The 24,365-nt window shown below is 32.8% G+C and overlaps 2 long non-coding RNA genes and 1 pseudogene across 7 annotated transcripts; all 3 read right to left on the bottom strand.

Annotated features, from left to right (window-relative positions):
- Window positions 1-1,131: 1,131 nt before the first annotated feature.
- LOC148197126 (11-oxo-beta-amyrin 30-oxidase-like) lies at window positions 1,132-9,131 on the bottom strand (annotated as a pseudogene). Its single transcript, XR_015780297.1, has 4 exons — window positions 8,749-9,131; window positions 8,246-8,463; window positions 7,831-8,071; window positions 1,132-1,782 (listed from the first exon to the last, which is right to left on the bottom strand). The product of XR_015780297.1 is annotated as an 11-oxo-beta-amyrin 30-oxidase-like (transcript).
- Window positions 9,132-16,649: 7,518 nt separating this feature from the next.
- On the bottom strand, window positions 16,650-18,079 carry LOC148197125 (uncharacterized). Its single transcript, XR_015780217.1, has 3 exons — window positions 17,720-18,079; window positions 17,583-17,648; window positions 16,650-16,853 (listed from the first exon to the last, which is right to left on the bottom strand). It is a non-coding gene; the product is annotated as an uncharacterized LOC148197125 (long non-coding RNA).
- A 677-nt stretch (window positions 18,080-18,756) lies between these two features.
- Window positions 18,757-21,781, bottom strand: LOC124832505 (uncharacterized). 5 transcript variants are annotated; one of them, XR_015780070.1, is made up of 8 exons: window positions 21,452-21,781; window positions 20,527-21,070; window positions 20,262-20,299; window positions 19,873-19,956; window positions 19,674-19,793; window positions 19,479-19,587; window positions 19,101-19,238; window positions 18,757-18,980 (listed from the first exon to the last, which is right to left on the bottom strand). It is a non-coding gene; the product is annotated as an uncharacterized LOC124832505 (long non-coding RNA). The 5 variants fall into 5 exon arrangements; XR_015780069.1 differs by having other exon boundaries at window positions 19,101-19,209; window positions 21,452-21,780; XR_015780072.1 differs by lacking the exon at window positions 19,479-19,587 and having other exon boundaries at window positions 19,101-19,209; window positions 21,452-21,780.
- Window positions 21,782-24,365: the final 2,584 nt, after the last annotated feature.

Here is a 24,365-nt window from a genome sequence, read left to right as displayed (position 1 = left end):
TGCAAGCTAGCATCACAAGGACTTTCAAGACTTGTATTGTGACTAGGCTAAGAATGAAATTTGTTTTTCTAGATATAAAGTACCTTAAGCTAGGAGAGTAGACAAATCAAAACATAATAACAAAAATCTCTTTTTTGCTTTAGTTCAAATGTAACTAATTCTCAACTCATTTTCCAACTTTCATTCACTGAACTCTTTTTCTTTTATCTTGTTCTTCTTTTCCAACCTTGGAGATTCTTGAAATTTCTTCAAGGAGGATGTTTGCTTTCTCCAAGAATATTTTTGGACAACTTTTTTGGTGTGTTTTTGTTCTCAAACTTCGTGTGCCAAATGAATGCAATTATTTCGTAAAGAAACAAGTTAGATTACTCATATATAAAAGATATGACATTCTGATGCTTTTTAATCGATTAGGTAAAAACCTTAATCGAGTAGACTTATATTTTTGTTTTAATTGATTAGATTATTATCTTAATTGATTAAAAGATACAATATAACCATCTTTTACTTCGGATATGTTCTGATATGTTTTAATTGATCAATATGACGAGATTCATGCAAATATGATCTAGTGTGCAATTTATACTTTTCTATACATAAAATTTGCATCTAACATTCTTCGTATATGATTTTAAAATACTCTTTACCAAACTTAGGAAAGCCCCTTTCAACATCAAATTATCCAAGTTATCAAATTATCAAATTATAAAAATTACAAAAATATAAAATTATAAAGTTATAAACTTATAAGATTACAAGAGTATAAGATTATAAGAGTATAAAATTATAAAACTATAAAATATAAAACTATAAAATTATAAAACTATAATTATGAAACTATAAAACTATGAAACTATGAAATTATAAAACTATAAAATTATAAAACTATAAAATTATAAAACTATAAAACTATAAAATTATAAAATTATAAAATTGCAAAACTATAAAACAATAATACTATAAAACTATAAAATTATCAAATTTACAAATTATTAAATTTTCAAAATTTCAAATTATCAATTTATAAAATTATAAAACTATATATTTAATGGTTTAAAATAAACAAAAATATATTAAAGATTAAGTGGGTTAGTGACCTAATTAGTCAGTACCACTTTAAAGTATCATCCCTTTCCAAAAACATGTAAATACCATGAAATCTGACATTCAACACACTTTTAATTATACATCACTCAATAAGCCCTCATGACTAAACCATGAGACGGAATTCAAACACATGCATTTACAAGATATATAGTTTCTACTCACATACACTAACATGGTGAGATTGTTGTTACAGAAAGGAATCTAATAAAGTGATAGACTAAGCCAGGTGACATATGCATAGTCTTATACCTGTGATACCATTTTGTAGATCTAAAACCATGACCCTTTTTGGTTCAGAATATGATCAATTATCATAGGTTTTGCAAAATAAGTGGCGCACCGTGTTTCGGTTGCAAAGTAAGCATAACTGCAGGAGCATGCACATAAACAGGAGAAAGCTCGAATGAGAAATTCTGCAGAAACAATGACAACACAACCTTGGCTTTCAACAAGGCAAAGTTTTGGCCAATGCAAATTCTAGGACCCCATCCAAATGGGAAAAATACAACTTGGCCTTTTGTTGCCTTTACAACCCCTTCAGAGAATCTTTCTGGTTTGAACTCCATTGCATCATTACCCCATATATCAACATCCTGGTGAAGTAAAAAAATTGGCAAGCTAACATTTACTCCTGCAGGTAGTGAGAGGTTTCCAAGTTTCATATCCTTCTGGAGTCTGCGATTGTAGAAAACAAGGGGAGGGAATAACCTCAGAACTTCATACAGAATCATGGTCATCTAGGGAAGAAACATTTTGGCACATGTTAGCATGAAATTCATTTTTAATAAAGATAATAAATGAAATCATGTGATACATACAGTTTTGAGCTGACTTAACCCATCAATGTTTGGATTTTGTTTTCCAAAAACATGAAGAACTTCCTCCCTTGCTCGATTTTGCCATTCAGGATACCTACTCAACATGATCAATGTCCAAACCAGCAAAGATGAAGTCGTTTCTTGCCCTGCTAGGTAGAATAACTTGCACTCACCAATTACTTCTTCAATAGTCATTCCAACACTCTTACTGTTTCCATTCCCCTGGATTTCCATTTGATTTGATTCTAAAAGCATGCCTAATAAATCTTTATTGTTGGATTCACCCTTCTTCTATTATGGTTGTTCGTCATCATCTGGTCGTTGCCGCTTGCCGTTCGTCTTCATCTGGTTATTGTCGCTCGTCTTATCGCTCGACAGGTACGATCGTCATCGTGCCTGTCGTTCGTTCCGTTCGACAGGGTCGCTCGACATCGTGCCTGTCGTTCGTTCCGCTCGACAGGAACGCTCGTCCGAGTGCCTGTCGCTCACACCGCTCGTCCTTTGACGCTCGTCCTTTGCTCTGTCGTTCGTTCCGCTCGACAGGAACGCTCGCTCACACCGCTCGTCCTTTGACGCTCGTCCTTTTGCTCTGTCATTCGTTCATTTTCCTTTATTGTTTCCGTTTGTCTTCTTTGTATCGATCGTTCCCTTTTAGGACGTTCGGTCTAGGAAGCCTTTTTACTTGCTGTATATATACCTTTACCTCGTTGTATTTTTTTTTAATTCCAATTTACCTTCAATACTATTCTTTTCTTCTTTGTTCTCTGGTTCTCTTTCTCCCTTTTCTCTGTTATCTTACATGGTATCAGTAGACAAATACTTTTCTCATGGCTTTCTCCAATTCTACCACTGATTATCTTTCCAACCCTGCCAACCCTCTGTTTCTGCATCCCGGTGAGAATCCCGCTCTTATTCTTGTTACTCCTCTTCTTTCTGACAACAACTATCAACAATGGCGCCATGATATGCTCGTTGCTCTGGAAACCAAGAATAAAGAAAAATTCGTTCTTGGCACTATTCCTTGCCCTGCTGCTGATGATATTCTTCACGAAGCCTGGAAACGTTGTAACAAGATGGTGATTTCATGGCTGACACGATCCATGACGCTCCCTATTAAACAATCTGTTATGTGGATGGAGTCTGCCTATGAAATCTGGATTGATCTTCTTCAACGTTTTTCTCATGGTGACAAGTTTCGTATTGCTGATCTTCAAGAAGCCATTCATTCTTGCAAACAAGGTGATTCCACTGTATCTCAATATTATACTCGTCTTCAAATAATTTGGAAAGAGCTTTCTCTATATCAAACCATTCTTGTATGTACCTGCCATTCTCCTTGGAATTGTGGATTGTTAATCAAGATTCAACAAGATCGTAATGATGATTCTGTAATCAAGTTTCTCCGTGGATTAAATGATGAATTCTCTTCTGTACGTTCTCAAATCATGCTAATGGAACCCATGCCAACTCTTACCAAAACTTTTTCTTTGATTCTTCAACAAGAACGTGAATTTCATAATTCGTCCTCACAAACTCCACAAGATTCTATGGCCAATTTCAATTCTTACGATCCTCAACACAAACCTTATAAAACTGATCGTTCTGGTATTTTTTCTGGTCGTGGACGAGGACGTAATATTAAATTTGGTGGTCGTTCTAAGTACTGTGATCATTGCAAAAGAACTAATCATACTTCTGATAATTGCTGGTTCAAATATGGTCTTCCTCAAGGTTATAAACCTGTCATCAAACCTCATTTAGCTATCTCCAATTCTTCTGCCAACATGACTAATGGTGATTCTCACACCTCTACTGATAATTCTAATGATGATTCTTCTGCTGATAAAACTCAACCTCAACACATTTTTTCTCAAGATCAGTATAACGCCATTCTTAGTTTATTGAAACAATCTCAATCTCCTACTACTAAGGAAGCCAGTGTTAATCAATGTACTCCACAGTCATCAGGTTCTTTTTCTTCTTTTAATTTTTCTTCTTGGATTATAGATAGTGGCGCTACTGATCATATATGTTCTTCTAAATTTCTTTTTCATTCCTTGCATCCCATTACTCCTATTTCTATACGTTTACCAAATCATAGTTTTGTTACTGCTGAATTTTCTGGCACTGTAAATTTAGGCAATTTGATTTTACATAACACTCTTTTTGTTCCTAACTTCTCTGTTCATCTTATTTCTATTTCAAAATTATTACATTCAAATAATTTCTTCATTGTTTTTCATCAAGATAGCTGTCTCATTGTGCAGATGGATACTTACTAGACGATTGGAGTAGCTAAGAAATACAAGGGCCTTTTTTATCTTCTTAGCAATAATGTCACAACTACTTCTGAATTGAATATTTCTCATTCTGCTTTTCATAACAGTTCTAATGATTCCTGTAATTTGTGGCATATGAAACTTGGACATCCTTCAAATAAAGTTCTTCAAATTTTAGCCTCTCAATATACTGATATTTCCTTTCAATCTTTTGATGCTTGTGACGCCTGTGCTTTTGCTAAACAAAAACGTCTTCAATTTTCTGTTAGCAAAACTAAATCTCCTTGTTTCTTTCACCTAATTCATGTTGATATTTGGGGTCCCCTCTCTATTTCTTCTATTGATGGATACAAATATTTTTTAACTATAGTTGATGACTATAGCCGTTTTACATGGATCCTTCTTTTAAAACAAAAATCTGATGTTAAAAACTCACTTCCAAACTTTATTCTCTTAACTGAAAATCAATTTTCATGTAAACTTAAAATTCTAAGGTCTGACAATGGCAAAGAGTTTTTTCTTAATGACTTTTACTCTACTAAAGGTATTTTTCATGAAACCTCTTGTGTTGCTACTCCTCAACAAAATGGCATTGTTGAAAGGAAGCATCAACATATTCTTAATGTTTGTCGTTCTTTACTTTTTCAATCTAAAGTTCCGAATATCTTCTGGTCCTATGCTGTCAAACTTGCCATTCACATCATTAATAGACTTCCAACACCTTTTCTTCATAATCAATCTCCTTATGAATTAGTTTATTCAATCAAACCTGATTTTTCAAATCTAAAAGTTTTTGGCTGTTTATCTTACTCAAGCTCTGCCACTGCAGGACGTACAAAACTTGATTCCAGAAGCAATAAATGTATTTTTCTTGGATATAAATCTGGAACCAAAGGGTTTGTACTGTATGATCTGTATTCCCACTCAATTATCGTTTCTCGAAATGTGATTTTTCATGAACATATTTTTCCCTATAAAAATTGTTCTACTTCCCCTTCTTCTCCTACAAATGATGATAATTATGATGTTATTCTCTTTGATTTTCCTACTGTTCTACCTTTTTCCACTGCTACAAATCATTCTCCTTGTAACATTCCTCACCCCACTGATAATATCATTACTCCTACTAGTGAACAACGTATCTCTCTTAGAAATAAAACTCGACCTACATATCTAAATGACTATTACTGTGGAAAGAAACCTATCAGTTGTCGTTGGGTATATCGTATTAAACACAAACCGGATGGCTCTATTGATAGATATAAAGCTCGTTTAGTGGCAAGAGGCTTCACTCAAACTGAAGGATTGGATTATTATGAAACCTTTTCACCTGTTGTTAAAATCACTACTGTTCGGCTCGTTCTTGCTCTTGCTGCCATCAATAAATGGTTTCTCCATCAATTGGATGTCGACAACGCTTTTCTTCATGGTGATTTATCTGAAGAGATATACATGAGGCCTCCTCCTGGTCTTCGTTCTTCTGCTCCCAATCTTGTCTGCAAACTTAACAAGTCTCTTTATGGTTTAAAACAAGCAAGCAGGAACTGGAATCATAAACTCACATATGAGTTGGTTTCTCTTGGTTTTAAACAAAGCACTGCTGACCACTCTCTTTTTATCAAACATTCTCCTACTGCTATCACTGTTCTTCTGGTATACGTTGATGATATACTTCTTTCTGGAAATGACCTATTTGAAATCACCAATGTCAAAGATCATCTAAACAACAAGTTTCACATCAAAAATCTTGGCGATCTCAAATTTTTTCTGGGTTTTGAAATTGCTAGATCTCAAGCTGGGATATGTATTAATCAAAGAAAATATTGTCTTGAATTAATCTCTGAAGCTGGTATGTTAGGTTGTAAACCTGCTTCTACTCCTGCTGATCCTTCCATCAAACTTCATGCTGATGAAGGCACTCTTCTTACTGATCCTTTTTCTTATCGCCGTCTCATTGGTCGTCTTCTTTATCTCACTCATACACGGCCCGACATTTCCTTTGCTGTTCAACAACTCAGTCAGTTTATCTCCACTCCTCGCCAACCTCACATGCAACAAGCCATGAGAATTATTAGATATTTAAAGAATGCTCCCGGTTCTGGTCTTTTATATGCTGCTAATAATTCCTTCCGCATTCACGCATATTCTGACTCTGATTGGGCTACCTGTGCTACCACTAGAAGATCTATCTCTGGTTTTTGCGTTTTTCTTGGCACTGCTCTTATCTCCTGGAAATCAAAGAAACAAACCACTGTCTCCAAATCTTCTTCTGAAGCTGAATACAGGTCTTTGGCTTCATTAACCTGTGAATTACAATGGCTGCAATATCTTTTACAAGATTTACATATATCGTGCCCGACACCTTATTCTGTTTACTGTGACAACAACTCTGCCATTCACATTGCCAAGAATCCCACCTTTCATGAACGAACAAAACATATTGATATAGACTGTCATGTCACTCGACAAAAGCTTCAAGATGGTCTCATCAAACTTCTGCATGTTTCCTCTACCAGTCAAGTTGCAGATGTTTTCACTAAATCTCTTTATCCTTCTCCTTTCAATATGGTTACTTCCAAGCTAAACATGCATAACATTCATGTTCATCTTGAGGGGGGATGATAGAGTTATTATGGTCGTTCGTCATCATCTGGTCGTTGCCGCTTGCCGTTCGTCTTCATCTGGTTATTGTCGCTCGTCTTATCGCTCGACAGGTACGATCGTCATCGTGCCTGTCGTTCGTTCCGTTCGACAGGGTCGCTCGACATCGTGCCTGTCGTTCGTTCCGCTCGACAGGAACGCTCGTCCGAGTGCCTGTCGCTCACACCGCTCGTCCTTTGACGCTCGTCCTTTGCTCTGTCGTTCGTTCCGCTCGACAGGAACGCTCGCTCACACCGCTCGTCCTTTGACGCTCGTCCTTTGCTCTGTCGTTCGTTCCGCTCGACAGGAACGCTCGTCCTTTGACGTTTGTTCTTTTGCTCTGTCGTTCGTTCATTTTCCTTTATTGTTTCCGTTTGTCTTCTTTGTATCGATCGTTCCCTTTTAGGACGTTCGGTCTAGGAAGCCTTTTTACTTGCTGTATATATACCTTTACCTCGTTGTATTTTTTTTTAATTCCAATTTACCTTCAATACTATTCTTTTCTTCTTTATTCTCTGGTTCTCTTTCTCCCTTTTCTCTGTTATCTTACATTCATGGCTTTCTCTCGTTTTTTTATGATATTCCCAATTGAATTTTTCATTTCTTTATCAACTGCTCTCGTCTTCATTTTGGTAGGTGTCGGTAAATGCCTAGAAACATGTTGAATTAATAAAGGTCAATTTCCTAGAAGTAACATTATTGGTTCTTGTATAAGTCAGGTATGCCTCATTTCTTTAATTTCAAAGATTTTTTGAAACATATATCAAATATTCCTTAGATCAAAATCTGTATGTAATTCATAATTATTTGTCATCATCACTATAGCAGTGATTTGGTGTATGGAGAGCTTAATCTCTGTCTACAGTGTCTAGCTTTTAGGGTGATTCTCTAAGGTTCGAAGAACTTCATGGTGAGTTGAGTTTCAATAAAACTAAAACATGCATAATTTAGTAATCACATTTTACAACGAATCAATGTGGTATTACCGCAATATTAGTGTGTTAGAGTACTTTGCAGTCATGACAAGGTACCCCTGAATTCTGAGAAGCTGAAATATCTTTTTTCCTTCTGCATAGCTGCTTCCGAAAGCCGTTCTAGAAATTACATCACGAGTCAACTTCTGAATGAAAGGCGAAACATCAATCTCACATTTTCCATCTGATGACAACATTCCTTCCACTCGCTAATCACATCATGGCAACTTTGGGAAAATGCTGGTACCATGTTCTGCAAATATTTTAAAAGAGAACAATATTTTATCTCAAAAGTCTTCATATCCAAACAACAAGGATACTGGTTAAATTCATTATAAAAGTATACATACTTTTTGTACATCTCGATTAATAATTAGGTAATGCTGTGAAAAGATTGTTTATTTATAAATTAAAGTAATAAACTTACTTTCAAATTTTCCAAGTGGAATGCAGGGTTGATAATCTTTCTATGTTGAGCCCACTTATCACCCTCGGAATTTATCAGACCAGTGAACAAGAACTTGGCAATGCCAGTTATCTTTTGTTTCTGGAAATCATGAATGTTATTGAAGACTTCTTTGATTTGATTTGGATCAGTGATGATGACCTTTGGTGTTGTGCCTTCCCAAAAAAACGAATTCTTGCCTGCACATAATTCAGTTATCAGCAATTGCTAAAACGGCTTTGCTTTAACAACTTAAGATCCAAAAATTTTATTTTAGGAGAATAATGGTATAACTAATAAATTTAAAGGAGGAATATCTGTGGTTTTGTTTTAGAAATTTTAAAAACTAAAATAAAAAAAATGTTGTAGCAAGAACATTGAATGATGCAGGAAGAATCACCGAAAAACATCAGTTTCATGCCCAAACTCTGTAGACCTAACATTTATGTATAGGTACAAATTTTGAGGAGGTAGGAAAAGTAAACCGTATTTGGCAACAGTGTTGTAAGGCCCCAAGGACAAGCGAGGAGCAACATCGTCGGAGACAATAAAAGATTGCGATTGAGGGTTGTTTTGTGGAGCAGGGTTTTGGTTGGAGGTGAAAAGTGAAAGGGAGTATGGGTCACCACGAAGACCTTGTGCTCTCAGAAGTTTCTCGAACCTCTTAGGCCTAACCCACAGCGTGTACACCATCTTCACCGCCCATAACGGAATCACACCAACGATCACGCTCACCAGACACACTATTGCTGTTGAGGAAGTAAATGAAAATAGCTCCATTATTGGGACGAAGTCAGATGGGCTATGGTACAGGGTAATCATAAACGTAGACACTTACACTACTATCTGATATGCATTTATCCTACAAATTGTCTTGTCTTTTAAGTTACTCGTTTCTCTCAGTTTATTATAAAAAATACTGCCTCGTGATTTTCATGGTTGTGTTTTACCAAGATCACTTTCTTATGATTATGTCCATACACACACAGAGTGTTTCATCCTACGCCACAAATATCTCATTACATTTTCAAAAATTATATTTTTAACCTTTTAATAATCTGATTATGCATCTTTACCTTTTCCAAAACTATTATTTTTAAATTTAATAAATAATTTTTCATTTTTTTCTCTTTCTTATTAAAAACAATCTTCACCACTTTAATAATAATTTAATTTAACTTAAAATTTAAAATTTAAATACTATTAATTTAATTTTATATTTTAATAATGATTAAAATATGATTTATATTATAATAATTACATTAAAAATAGAAAATAAAATAATAAAAATAATAATAATAATAATAATAAATAATAATAATAATAAATTTGATTTAATATATTCAAATATATAAAATTATATTAAAATAAATTAAATAATTATTAAATTTTAAATAAAAACCAAAATTTGAAAACTTGTTTAAAATCCGTAACATAAGTTAACACTTTTTCTTTTTATTTAAAATTTAATAAATATTGAATTTATAATACTATTTATTATATTTATATTTTAATAATTATTAAAATATGATTTATATTTTTATAATAGTTTTATTAAAAAAATTAAAATAATAATAATTAAAATAAGAATAATAATAATGAAAATAAAAATAATATTTAAAATCACATTAAATACATTTAAATATATTAAATAAATTAAAATATTAAATTAAAATTAATAATTATTAAAGTTTAAACAAAAACCAAATTTTAAAAAATTTGTTGATCGGATATAGACATCCACTAAGTTATCCTACGGATATCCATATCCGATGGATAATTGTTTTAAAATTTTAATTTTTATTTAAATTTTAATAATCATTTAATTTAATTTAATATTTTAATATAATTAAATAATATTTGAATTTTAAATTTAATTATTATTAAGATGGTACATAGTGTTTTTAATAAGAAAAAGAAAAAACAATGAAAAGACATTTATTAAAGTTAAAAATTAAATTTTTGAAAAAGTTGGAGGTGCAATATAAGGATAACGATGAGATGTTAGAAGGTTAAAAATGGAATTTTTGGAGGTGCAGAATAAGATGTTGGAAGTGTACGATGAAACATTCCTACATGTATAAACTTTAGCCAAAAGCTAACTCTAATCCATGTCGGAACAATTGGTATCATTATAGAGTCGCGCAGCGGAATAAAATACGAAAGCGGAAAGCGTGTTCGATCAAACTTGTTTTAAGATGGTCAGTTTTAGAAAATAATTTTCTTAGAGAAAATTTATCAAACAGTTGATATGCGCAAAATGTAAAGAGTATAGAGAGCAAGACAATTCAACACAATTTTTATCCTGGTTCGATTCAAAAGAATCTATGTACAGTTGTTAATCACTATGAGAAGGGATTAACGTTTTCACTAAAAAATAAATTCACATATTTACAATATGGTAAATGAACAGTAAGATAAAACCTTCCTTCGACGAACGAATGAGAAGTATGCTTCCTTCGACCAACGAACCGGAAACAATCAATCTGCACTCTCCTTCGACCAACGAACCGGAACAGTGCTGAAACAGTCTTCCTTCGACCAACGAACTGGAAGAGCAGCAGCTTTACCAACTCGAAGAGAACCGCTCCAACCTTAGATCCATAAAGCACGAGCTTCTCCTATTCATGAGACCAGGCAATGCAATGAACTAGCTTTTTGGAACTTCCTCAGACAAACTGTATTCTCAAAAAGCTCAGTGTTCTTTCTAAAAGTTTTGGAACAACCTTATATAGCGAACTGGTCTGAGTTCGTAGAGATAGATTATAACTGCCATAGATAATCAATTATTCTTAGTGATAATCCATTATTTGAGTCCGTTACAGGGTTTTTCAAAAGGTGATAATCGATTATCCTGAGGAATAATCGATTATTCCAGAGACTTTGGCAGTTCTCAAGAGAACTAGTTGATAATCGATTATTTGCAGGAATAATCGATTATTGCAGAGCGAAATGCTTTTTCAAGAGTGCTCAGGATAATCGATTATAGCTTCTCATAATCGATTAAATGAGTAACTTAACTATAGGTATGAGATTTTCTAAGTTTTACATATTCAAAGACTTTCCTAATACATTTATATTCTACAAAGTGCTTTTACAACAATTATAACAGCTTCTTCAAGTTTATCTTCTTGCAACATCATCAAAATCATTTATCTTCAATTTACCAACGCGTCCTCATTGGTAACAACAGTCTATATATCAATTTGTCATAATATGGTTCCTACATACCAGAGCAAAAGCAACATTTCATCTTCATGGCCTAGATTCTGATATGACATTGAATACACTTATTTTCAACTCATTCCTATTCTATCAGGTGAATTTAAAAGCATTGGACTAGTTCAATGTCTGTCTGTCTTTACTCTGGTATGGTCCTGAAGTTGAACGTCAGAAGTTATATTAATTGAAAATTCTGACTGGCTTTAGAGACTTCTTTTTGTAGTTACTGATTTCTTTTTTTGTTTCCATTTCTTTTTCTTGTTAAATTTAGAGGACCAAATTTAAACTATGTACCATCTTTTAATGCTTGTTATTTGGATATAATTTCATGTTCAGACTTTGCTTTTTCCTTTTTAACCTTTGTAGCTTATACATAATAGAAGTATTAGGGGTGGACAAATCAAACTAAATTGCACTGCACTACTAAAAACTGTATTGAACTAAAAACTAGTTCAAAAAAACTGAACTGCACTAAAAAATAGTTCAGAAAAACTGAACTGAACTGAACTATTTTTTGTTTTATTAAACTGTACTGAACTGAACTATACTAAACTGTACTAAAGTACAAAATAAACTGAACTGAACTACTAACTATACTAATTTTAAACTGAACTATACTAATTTTGAACTGAATTATACTAATTTTAACCAAGAACTGCACTAACTATACAACACTAATAACTACAACACTAACTAGTAAAATTGCATTAATTAAATATCACTTCATCCCGTAAATTAAAAATGAGAAGAGCAACATTTTGTACAGGAATCGGGAAACTAATATCCTAAATAGCTTGTAAACGCAAAATTCCTAAAACAGCCTTCCAAAGCACTTCAAATCTGATGCAAAAGATTCTGACGTGTTAGCATAACACCTTTTGGATTTCCAGTAATTCCACTTGTGTATACAAGAGTAGCAAAATCATCAGATTTGATTGCTTCATACATGTACTGCTTCCCTGAAATAACAAAGTTTTAGAGAATCAGATCATTGCTCCTTTAGATTATAAATACAAAGATCAATATGTCTCTTCTACTATAAAATAAGCAAGCACATAATTTCTTAATATGAAATAATAAAACTATTAAATGTAACTCTATTCAGAAAAGAAAGGGACTAAAATGGTGATTGTTCCAAGAACACACAAATGAGAAATATCAAACCTCTAATCACACTTACAAACCATAACAGAGCTCAAACAAATATAGTTTTTGTTTACAATATATTGGCACCATCTCACATTTGCTTATGTTATTATTGTGCTAACAAAAATCTAAAAAAGCAATTTTAAGTTTGTTTGTCTTGAAAAGCTTGTGGACATGTACACATATAAGTTGTGCAGCTAGCAGTTACGAGACATAATACTCAACAGTGTGAATTTTCTACACAAAGTAAAATGTAATTATCAATTGAGCAACAGTTTGAAATGACAAGTTAAAAAGGTGTTATATTGTACTCACAAAATCAACTCTGATGGTGCTTATGTAGCTTTCAATGTATGAATCATCCTGTAGTAAAGCATTGAAAAACAATATTGAGCATTTGTGTACTGTTTCCAAGACAAAACAACATGAAAAACAAAGCATTAAGGTTATAGTCTTACACACATGTACTTTAGATAACTAACAAATTGTGGCAAAACTTCAATAATCCAAATTAATAACAACACTTGAAGGTCCCACTTCATCTTGAGAGGTTATCTCTACAAAAATAAAATAAAATATTTCATAATTTTTTAACACTTAAAATATAAATTAAAAAGTATATAAATTTGTCATATAATCTAACCTTGCTCAAATTTATCATGTTCTTTAGGATCCTCATCAAAAAGTATAGAGAAAGGTGTTCCTTTTAACCAATCTTGTGTGCAAACAAGCACTTCCACTATTTTAGGCGTTAGGCAACTACGATAAGGACTAACCACTCTTCCTCCTGTACTAAATGCACACTCTGATGCTACGGTAGAGATAAGAATGGCTAACACCTCTCGAGCCATGTTCGCAAGGATAGGAAATCTAGTCGAGTTGACTTTCCACCAATGTAAAATATCAAGCTCAACTGACTTCATATAAGGTTCAGGATCCTCTCTCGAGTATTTATCAAGCTCTGATATATAATCAAATCTACGTCCTGTAGATCTTAGGTAGAAACTCATGCCATGAGGATCATCATCATCATCATCTAGTTGAGATTCTTGTTGGCTACTTTGAGAACCCTCCTCAATACCTTGATATTGTTCATATAGTGTTTTTAAAGATGACAATAATTTTGATTTCAATTCACTAGCCATACTAGATTCAAAGAGGTAGTCAATGAAGTAATTAACAAAATCCAACTTATTCCTAGGGTCAAGCACAACAACAATCAATAATAAGATATTAATTCCATTAGGATTTCCCCAATATTTTTCATACTAGCCCTTCATCCTCATTGCCATCAATTTTATGCTCACATCACTACTCTCAGAATATTGTCTTACCAATTCCAAACACCTCCTTCATATACATATGACTCGTGACATAAGATGAACCAGAAATGCGTAGGGTAGAGTCATAAAATATCTTTAAAAATGGTAGAATAGACCTCGCATATTCCCAATCTTCTTCTAATGGCACACCACCATTACTTTTGGCCATTTCAACACCAAATTTCTTATCTTGCATATCTAGCAAGACAAAGGCATCTTTGTACTTCAAGCTTGCCTCTAACATTAAGTAAGTTGAATTCCACCTGGTTTCAACATCAAGACAAACAATACCTTTGTAAGAAATTCCCTCTTGTTCAACACATGCCTTGAATCTAGCAAATCTAGCAGGAGAAGATTTCACATATTTAACTGCACTCCGGATTTTTGAAATTGAATCTTTTATCTCTTTTAAGCCATCCTTCACAATCAAACTTAATATATGAGCACAACAATGCATATGAACATATTCTCCCTTTAAAACAAGACAATTCCATGATAACATCTTTCTTTTAAGGTACTGGACCCCAACATCATTTGCGGTAGCATTATCCACTGTGATGTTAAGGACTCGCTTCAACTCCCAATTATTCAAACAAGCCTCAACATGTTTAGCAATGAGCTCCCCTGAATGTCCCGTTGTTTGAGAAAAATTCAAAATTTTCTTTTGAAGTTTCCAATCATTATCAATAAAATGAGCTGTTAAACTCATGTAATTTAGGTTTTGGATTGATGTCCATGTGTCTGTAGTTAAACAAACCCTCTCACACTGATTTGATAGAAACATTTTCAACTTTGCTTTTTCCTCTTCATAGAGTTCCCATATTTCACGCCTCAATGTAGTGCGGGATGGGACTTCAAATCGTGGTTGCAAGGACCATACAAAGTCACGGAAGTCCTCATTTTTCACAAATCGAAAAGGAAGCTCAGACTTCACAAACATCTTCACCAACTTCATTCGAGATGCATTTTGGTCAAATTTAGAAATAGTTGGTGAAGGGCTAACACTAACTTCTGCAGTTGATGATGAAAGCTTTTTTGCCTTTTGAATGCTTCTCTATTAGGATTTTCTTTACATCTCGCCAAATGATTCCTTATCCCACTTGTTCCAGCCAAATATTTAATCAAATCACCACAATAATTGCATTTGGCCTTCTTATCAGAATATGGTTTTTGTTTAGTAAAATGTCCCCACACATTTGATCGACCCTTACTATTCTCAGTTGACGATGAATCGATACAAGGAGGTAAATAATCCATTCTAGAAGTATTTGGTGTGAGGGTTTCTACTGTTTCTGACATTCACGTCACTACATTAATTAAGAGTTCAATCAAACAAAAGGCAAATTTATCTAAATGATGATGATATAGGGTCTGAAAACAAATTCAGAAATCACGTCACTACATTTATGAAAGTGTTGTGATAAACTCTAAAAAGAAATTTAGAGTTTATAAATATTAAAATATAATTGATTCAACATAGTAACTATTAAGATGCATCTCCTTGTTGTAGTGAATACATAACATATTCTTTGTTAATCAAACAAGGGGAAGAAGGAGTAAGACAGAATATGAAAACAAAAAAGAGGCCTAACGATTCAAGGTTTCAAAATATAATTGGTTCAAGAATATAATAGCCACAAAGATACTCCTCCTTGTTGTAGTGAGTACATAACATATTATTTGCTTAATCTAACAAGGGGGAGGAAGGGAGTAAGACAACATATGAAAACTATAAGATGCATAATGATTCATAATTTCAAAATACATATGGTTCAAGAAGATAATAGCCATTAAGATACCCATCCCTGCTGTAGTGACTACATACATATTCTGTTTAAGGAAAAATGAGGACTCAACTTCCAAAAAGAATAAGATCAAAATTTTGGTAATCAAGATATATAATATTCACAGCAATTAAAATTAAGTCCAAAATGCACGACATAGTTACCTGGCAATAACCAAGATCAAATTGTAAAATGAATAGGTCAACAGTATATCTCGTAGAATATTTACATTTGGATTATCATCCCCTTCATAGAAAGGGATCGATCTATCAGTTCTCACCTTCAAAAGCACAAGATAATTAAAACTGCATTAGCATCTTTTATTTGTTCATTTATAGTCATTCAAATTTAGAATCTATTCCACTAGCTTACCACATCTTTCTCAATAAGCCCTTTCCTTTCCCTGAATTTTGTGAATCTTTTAGCCTGTGCAGAGGATATACTCTATAGAAAAAAAAAACATTACAAAATTATATTTTGACTTGGCCGACAGCTTACAGAAATAAAGCAGAAAAACAATGTTACAAGAGATGGCAAATACATTATTAGAATTCATAATTAGAGGAAAAACAATGTATAATTTATATATAAGCTTTAGCCGATGAAGAACATGTATTAATTAAGCTTAATGATTAATTGTTAGTTCATTGAACCTTCTAATAGGTTCATATTTTTAGTTTATAAATCTTCAGTGCAAGCAGTTATTCTTCAAAGGCATGCAGAATAGATTTTTAGTGCAAGCAGAATAAATTTCTCTGATTTTACCTAATAAAACATCATATCTCTTTTCCATGATAAAGTAAAAGGGCAAAATTTAACTCATAAAATCAGATTTATTTTATAAGAGTAAAAAAAGAAGGATAGAATTTCCATCAAGTAGTCAAATCCAACTTCTCTCTTTGCTCTAACTGGTTGCCCTTTCTTCTCTCCAGATTATCTCTAATGAGAACAATTGTGTCATACAACCCAAATTAATCAAAATTAAAATGGTGAGAATGGAGAAAATATAGTAACCTTCAGAAACAACAGGGCAAGAAATTAAAGTTCTTGCACCATTATTATCGGTTTTCAAATTCTAGAGAATATGCCACCAATGCTTTCCAAAAGTTTCTCTTCCTGTAAACAAAGCAAAGACAGATAAAAAGAAATCCAGATTCAGAATACAAATTCAGAAACTAAATTATGTTTTAAGCTTTCAAGAGGCATGTTCTAAGGTTTAGACTAACTTCTGTTCTAAGCTTTCAAGAGGCATGTTCTAAGGTTTACCTTTCCCATTGTTTGTTCCCATACTGAACCAACCAAGTTTTAAAAAGTTCCCATTTCCAATATCAATAAAAACAATATTTCAATGAACAACAGACATAAAAATAACAAGCATTGCAAATCAACTAAAATTGTTCTTTTTGTTCTTTATATTCATAGGGTATCAAACTTTAGCGAGAACTTTGAGCGTAGTAGTATTGTTGACACTGACAATACAATCGGGATAAAATGCAAATACAGTACCATAATACTATGGAATTGCTCTTCAACAAAAATTGGCCACACATAGTACACCAATTTTAATTACTCAGATGGAATATACCACTAAGGAAACTTTGATTGGCAAACAATTTTATCTCAGTTTTATCCAAATAACTATTTTGGGAAATCATTTCATACTTTCTACAGCAAAATGTAACAAGAGGCATGTGAGGCTTCGTTTTTGGTTTAACTTTTCTAGCTACACAATAATCTTCATAATCAATAAATAGGACAACTACTGGCAAAGCATGGTGTAGTGTTTAACGATGATGCAAGAACCCCATATGGTAATTTAAAACCCTTGTTGGAATAATAAAGTACCTTGGCCACTGATGATGGAAGAACCCCAGATGCTCTCTCCACGTACAAGCAATCGTTACCAGATGTCTAACAAAATGTTTGAACAACTAAGAATACATTTCAAAAATGTTTGAACAACACAGGAAAAACATTCGTACCTTAGGAGAAGTGTTCTCAGAAGTGTTCGACGATGGTGGTAGAACCTTCGACGGTTTAGCAACGGCAGAGTGCGGCAAAGCCTTCGATAGCGGCGAGCCTTCGACAGCGGCGAGCCTTCGACGAAGGCGAGCCTTCGACAACGGCGAGCCTTCGACGATAGCGAACCTTCCACGACGGCGAACCTTCAACGATGGCGAACCTTCGACGACAGCGAACCTTCAACAGCGGTAACCTCGATGGCAGCCTGCAACAGCGACAACCTTCAATAGCAACATCGAGTGAGTAGGATGAACGGGATGTAAAGCAGAAAGCAAAAAGAAGCCGTGATTGGGAAAGCATGTATAAACCTAAACTGCAGTTAACTGTACTTAATATAAAATAGTTCAGTATTTTTAAACTGGACTATTAATTAGTTTAATTAGTTCTTAGTTAACTGTATTATTAGTTTTTTAAGTTTAAAAAGGTATGGATTAACTATAGTTTAAGTATTTTAAGTTAACTCTGCCCAGCCCTAAGAAGTATGTTTTCCTATTGTCAATCATAAAATATTCACAATGTTTTTTCAAAACCAATGTCCCGACTTCTTTCTTCAGTCAAATATTTTTCTAAATCTTCAATCACTACAAAAAAAATGAATTTTACCAGGGGTTTTTCTTAGTATTACTGGCGGTTTTAACCCCTGGTAAATACATTTCCCGTGGTTAGCAAAACTACCGGCAAAACCACAGTCACAAAAATTTCTAACATTTTTTGCAGGGGTTTTCAAAAACCGCCGCTATTAGCGGGGGTTTTTACAAAAACCGCCGGTACTTGTGGGGGTTTTTACAAAAACCGCTGAACCGCCAGAACTTGCGTGAGTTAGTAAAAAACCGCAGGTATTTTCTGATTTATGTAGATGGGGTTTTGAAACCGCCGGTAATAAAAATAATTTAACTTTTTTATTATTCAAATTATTTGATTAATGTGATTAATATAAAATATATTTAATATTAAACCATAATAATATAAAACCAAAATTAATTATTATAATATAAAATAAACTCTAAAATTTTAAATAGAATTAATTTTTCAACTTAAGAAATAATATATGTTCAATCTTAAAAATTAAAAATAAACATCTTTTACATAACAAATCAAAAAATGTTCTGAATAATAATTATCATGCTTCTTCGTTTTCATCATCATTCTTGATCTTCATTTTCATCATCATTCTTGTTCTTCATTTTCATCATCATTTGATATGGTTCCTCTATCATATACCTACAATATAAAATAATAATTAATCAATAATTTTGAAAAATGAACTTGCTTCATTAATCATCATATATATTCAACATCATTTCATCCTTGCATTTTATAGCAACTTAAACCACCACCTACCATTTTACCAAGTGGCATTCATTAGCAATAAATCATAGACTTGCCATTTTGGGAAGTGAAACTCTTGGTAGCCCATTACCACACGTTAGTACTACCAAATATGTTATCCCTGCAATCAATGAAATTTGAACAGAATTTCTGCTATAGTATTACTAATTATCATGCTTTTATTCATCCAATCAAAATGAAACCTATCAACTCTAAATTACCTAATCAAATAATGAAAAAGGATAATTCATCATGAATAAATCAATGATTTTTTCAACCTACTACGTTAAAGCTAAATCACTTGAAAAGGTAGAACTATGCTAATGAAAGCATTTTAGAATCCTAACAATCAATGCATAAACTGAGTTGAATGCAAATGAAATAACTTACAAATACGTAAGGTGTGGTATCGTGCTCAACCAATTAATTTGGACCTTTATACAAATTTGGATATTCAACCAATTAATCAAATTTCTAACTATCATGGTTTTGGTGGGATCTGCAAATGATATTCATAGTACACTTCATCAAATTTTTCAACTAGGAAACGAAGATAAAAAAAGGTTGATCCACAAAATTATGTACCACAAGATAATCGGTGGTGTAAGGGTATGGATTAGCCTTGGGAATCCTTGCTATTTCCTCCTCCAACTCTTTGTGCAGAAGTTCCATGATCAATTTCTCCTCTTTCTCGGCACCTCTTTCCTGTAATGATTAAGAATGTTGGTATAAGAATAACTAGATCAAAAACACTACAGTTTCAAACTATGGGGAAGTCATGAACCTCTGTGTGGAGATGAAATGGATTTGGAGTTGTGTTTCTTTTAGTTGGGTTATGGTTACGTTCAGGTTCAGACTTCAAAGAAAGCTACAACCATAAAAAATAAAATGATTATTCTCAATAGATAAAAATGATTTCAGAATTGAAAAGAAAAATATTATTTTTACATTCTAGATTACTGAATATCTGAGAGCAGACACTTCATCAGTTTTATATGCTGCGGTAGCTTTAGTTTACTACAGTTCACCTGTAGTTAGGAGCCTAGACTAATACAATATAACATTAATCAATTTTCAAAGTACATTATCACAGTTCAACCATAACTAAGATGATTATCAGTTATAACACATGACTTAATCATATTCTCAAATAAGGAAAGAAATGACACCTACCTACAATGATCTTTTGCGTCCTGAAAGCAAATGGTTACCTGAAAAACAAAGCAGAAAAATGTTTATCATAACCACATCTTTGTTTATCATAACCCCTTCAAGAACTTGATATAAGTATGAAATTAATGAATTTGATAAAATTTTCAAGTTTCAGTAATATATTCCCAATACAAAAGTAGAAAAATGTGTTCAAGAACTCCCACTCCAAAATGTTTAGCTAGAAAAATAATTGCGAAGAAAATAATGAATGCCAACATAATAGAACCTAAAGTTTCCCTGGATATCCAACCACTGCTTCCCAAACCTTCCTACCGCCCACCGTTTTCACACCTTGCACCAACTTCATTTTAGTTTCCCTGTAAAGCCCTTGCATACAAAAATAATATAATTAATCTGGGTAGAAGATGAAAGAGCTAATCAATAAGAGATTAAAAAAATGAATTAAAAATATTTAAGTAAAAGAGAAGGGAAGATAGCTTTATGGATGCAACTTTTGACACCAAGATCATAAGTAGGGGTAAGTTTGAAACTTTACATTAATACAAATCTGTCTAGAACTGTTGACTTTAATATTATTCAAGGTGCTACCAAAGAAACGAAGCACATACGAATCCTATATATTGTAATTGAAATATGTTCTAAAAGTAAATCCTTTCATTCCTCTGAAGCCTTTCATGTGAAGATAACAGAGCAAAGTTTCATGTTGAGATAAAAATCTTTATTGTCTTAATTAAACTCGATCATCATAATGTTCCAGTGATCAATTGTTGCTCTTGCATACAAACACCATGGTCGAAACATGTACCTCCCTACAACCAACAAGAGAGACTAAAGTCAATCCAACTTGAACAGACAACAAAATTAATATATGAGAATTTAATAAAACATAAAGCATTTTAGTAAGTAAAATAATCTACAGCTATACTCCATCGATCCAATATCCATCCTCTTAACTGCAACACGAGTAGAAGTAGAAGAATATTCATCAAAATCATCAGCCAATTGTCCAAAAAGCCTACCACTCATAGAGTGCCTACTTTCAAGATCTACCACTCCACAAGTTTAGGTTTGAAGAATGATAAGTTCACCAGTTTTCATAAATTATAGAAAACACGAATTTTCAAAATCCCCTTCGAAACCCTAACCCCCAAATCACAAGAATCAGAAAAAAAAAAAAGCATGATTCGAACCCTGTCTGGCGAAGCCCATCCCTGCGCCGTGAAGACGTCACCGCCGTGGTACCCACCACGCGCAGTAAGGATGGAGGTCGCGCCTGGCCACCGAAACTTGCGTTTCCTCTCTACCAAAACCGAACCTAAACCTCCTCCTTTGCCATGCTCCTTGCGCGAGAACTCCACGTCTTGTTTGAAATGCAGAAAACGTGAAGAACAACGTTCGAGACGCGAAGGCTTCAAGACGCGAACTGAAATCCAAGAAACGTAGATAAACGACACGGGAAAGAAGTAGGGTTGGCGAAAATGAGTTTGGAAACTGAGAGATGTAAAGGAAGATTCAAGAAAAGGGAGAAAGAGGACTGAGAAAATACTCATAAAAAATAAGTTTTAAAAATTAAGTTTTAAAAATAAAAAACATAGCTGCGGTTTATTAAAAACCGCGGAAATTACTTGGGGTTTTCAAAACCGCCACAAGAAAACCCCTCCTAAAATGTATTATTTTTGTAGTGAATTGAGTGTACGAGGGGTGAAATTCATTAATAGAATGTTCTGACCGTAATATTCATTTAATTTATGTTTTCCTTTACATTGTATTTTTATCATGAAATGAAACTTTCTAACATTAATATATTAACAATTAGAAATTGTTTTCTCATTGATTATACGTTACGATATTTTCTCACTAATATAGATATTTTATGATATTTTTCTCATTTGAATAAAATTATTTTACTTAGGAGTGGAACATATATTGATCGCTTTGTCTTAATAAAGCTAATGCATACCATTAATATATTAACAACTAACTATTATTTTGTATTGTAGGTATATGAACAAAGAAGTATACAAAATGAGGAAGTGTACCAAATGATGAAGGTAATAAAGACAATGAAGAACAACAAAGTTGATTATTATAATTTAGAAAATGTTTATTGTAATTTTTAAGATTGAACATGTTATTTTTTAAGTTGAACAGTTAATTGTATTTCTAACATTTATTCTTTATTTTATATAATAAGATTTAATTTTGGTTTCAGATTCTGGTTTATTATTAAATCATTTTTTATGATCATTAAATTCATTTGAATAATTAAAAAAAAATTAAATTATTTACATTACCAGCGGCTTTGGGAACCCTCACAAGTACCGGCGGTTTTGCTAAATCTCAGAAATTACTGGCGGTTTTTATAAAAACCCCCGCAAATAGCGGCGGTTTTCACAAAACACCCGCTAGTAACGGCGGTTACACAAAAAACCGTCGAAAAATATTTGTGACGGTGCTTTTCCAAGTGGTTTTTCCAACTGCGGGAAAGGTATTTACCAGGGGTTAAAACCACTGGAAATGTAAAAAAAAAAAAAACCCTGGTAAAATACAAGATTTTTGTAGTGTATTAAGCTTAATCATATTTATAATAAATATATAATTTGCATATATAGTCTTCCATGATAAAATTTGATTTGAAATTTTCCTATACAATACAAAATGTATATTGTACAATATGAAATATACCGATCGGAGTTAATGGTCATTCATGGGCAATTATCAGGTATTAATAGCTCATATTACCTAACACTTTACAAATATACGGTATTAATTATTAATTATTCGGTTTGATTCCCTAAAAATATACTGATAACTAATCATTGGACTTAACTGCCACAAACTCTACAAATAATAGAACTGATGTCAGGTAAAATAATCTTTTACTATCCCAATAAAATATAGACCTCGAAGAGTCTTTTGCAGGTCAACAACCAATTGAAGTGGATCGCGTTCAACCCTGCCAGGATGGTTTAGAGCTGCGTTCTCTACCGAATCTTAATTTTAAATTTTAAATTATAAAATATTATGCACAGGATGGTTCAGAAGTACGTTCAACGTTGTCAGGTACTACCGACTCTTAATTTTAAATTATAAAATATTATGCACAGTATGGTTCGCTTTCAACCTGGTCAAGTTCTATCAACTCTTAATTTTAAATTATAAATTATAAAATATTATGCACATAATGGTTCAGAAATGCGTTCAACTTTGTCAGGGTTCTACCGACTCTTAGTTTTAAATTATAAATTATAAAATATTATGCATAGGATGATTCAGAGCTGCGTTCAACCTGGTCAGGTTCTACCACCTCTTAATTTAAAATTATAAATTATAAAATATTATTCATAGGATGGTTCAGAAATGCATCAACATTGTCAGGTTGTACAGACTCTTAGTTTTAAATTATAAATTGTAAAATATTATGTGCAGGAAGGTTCAGACCTCAATTTGCTCAGGACCTCTTAATTTTAAATTATAAAATATTATGCAAAGGATGATTTAGAGCTGGGTTCAACATTCTCAGGTTCAACCGACTCTTAATTTTAAATTATAAATTATAAAATAGTATCCACAGGATGGTTCAGAAATGCGTTCAACCTTGTCAAGTTCTACTGACAATTAATTTAAAATTATAAATTATTAAATATTATGCAAGGATGGTTCAGAAATGCGTTCAACTTTGTCAACTCTTAATTTTAAATTATAAATAAATAAAATATTATGCACAGGATGGTTCAGAAATGCGTTCAACCTAGGTTCTACCGACTCCTAATTTAAAATTATAAATTATAAAATATTAAGCAAAGGATGGTTCAGAACTTCGTTAAACCTGAGTCTTAGTTTTAAATTATAAATTATAAAACATTATGTGCAGGAAGGTTCAGACCTCAACTTGGTCACGTTCTACCAACTCTTAATTTTAAGTTATAAAATATTTTGCATAGGAAGGTTTAGACCTAAACTTGGTCAGGTTCTACCAAATCTTAATTTTAAGTTATAAAATATTTTGCATAGGATGGTTCAGAGGTGCGTTCAACCTTGTCAAGTTCTACCGACTACTAATTTTAAATTATAAATAATAAAATATTTTGCACAGGGTGTTTC

The sequence above is a fragment of the Vigna umbellata genome, chromosome 6 (assembly GCF_029865625.1).
Source record: "Vigna umbellata cultivar VRB3 chromosome 6, Vumbellata_1.0, whole genome shotgun sequence".
In the NCBI taxonomy this organism is placed as follows: Eukaryota; Viridiplantae; Streptophyta; class Magnoliopsida; order Fabales; family Fabaceae; genus Vigna; species Vigna umbellata.
The sequence above is the reverse complement of the archived record's forward strand: the minus strand, read 5'-3'. Positions and strand labels throughout refer to the sequence as shown.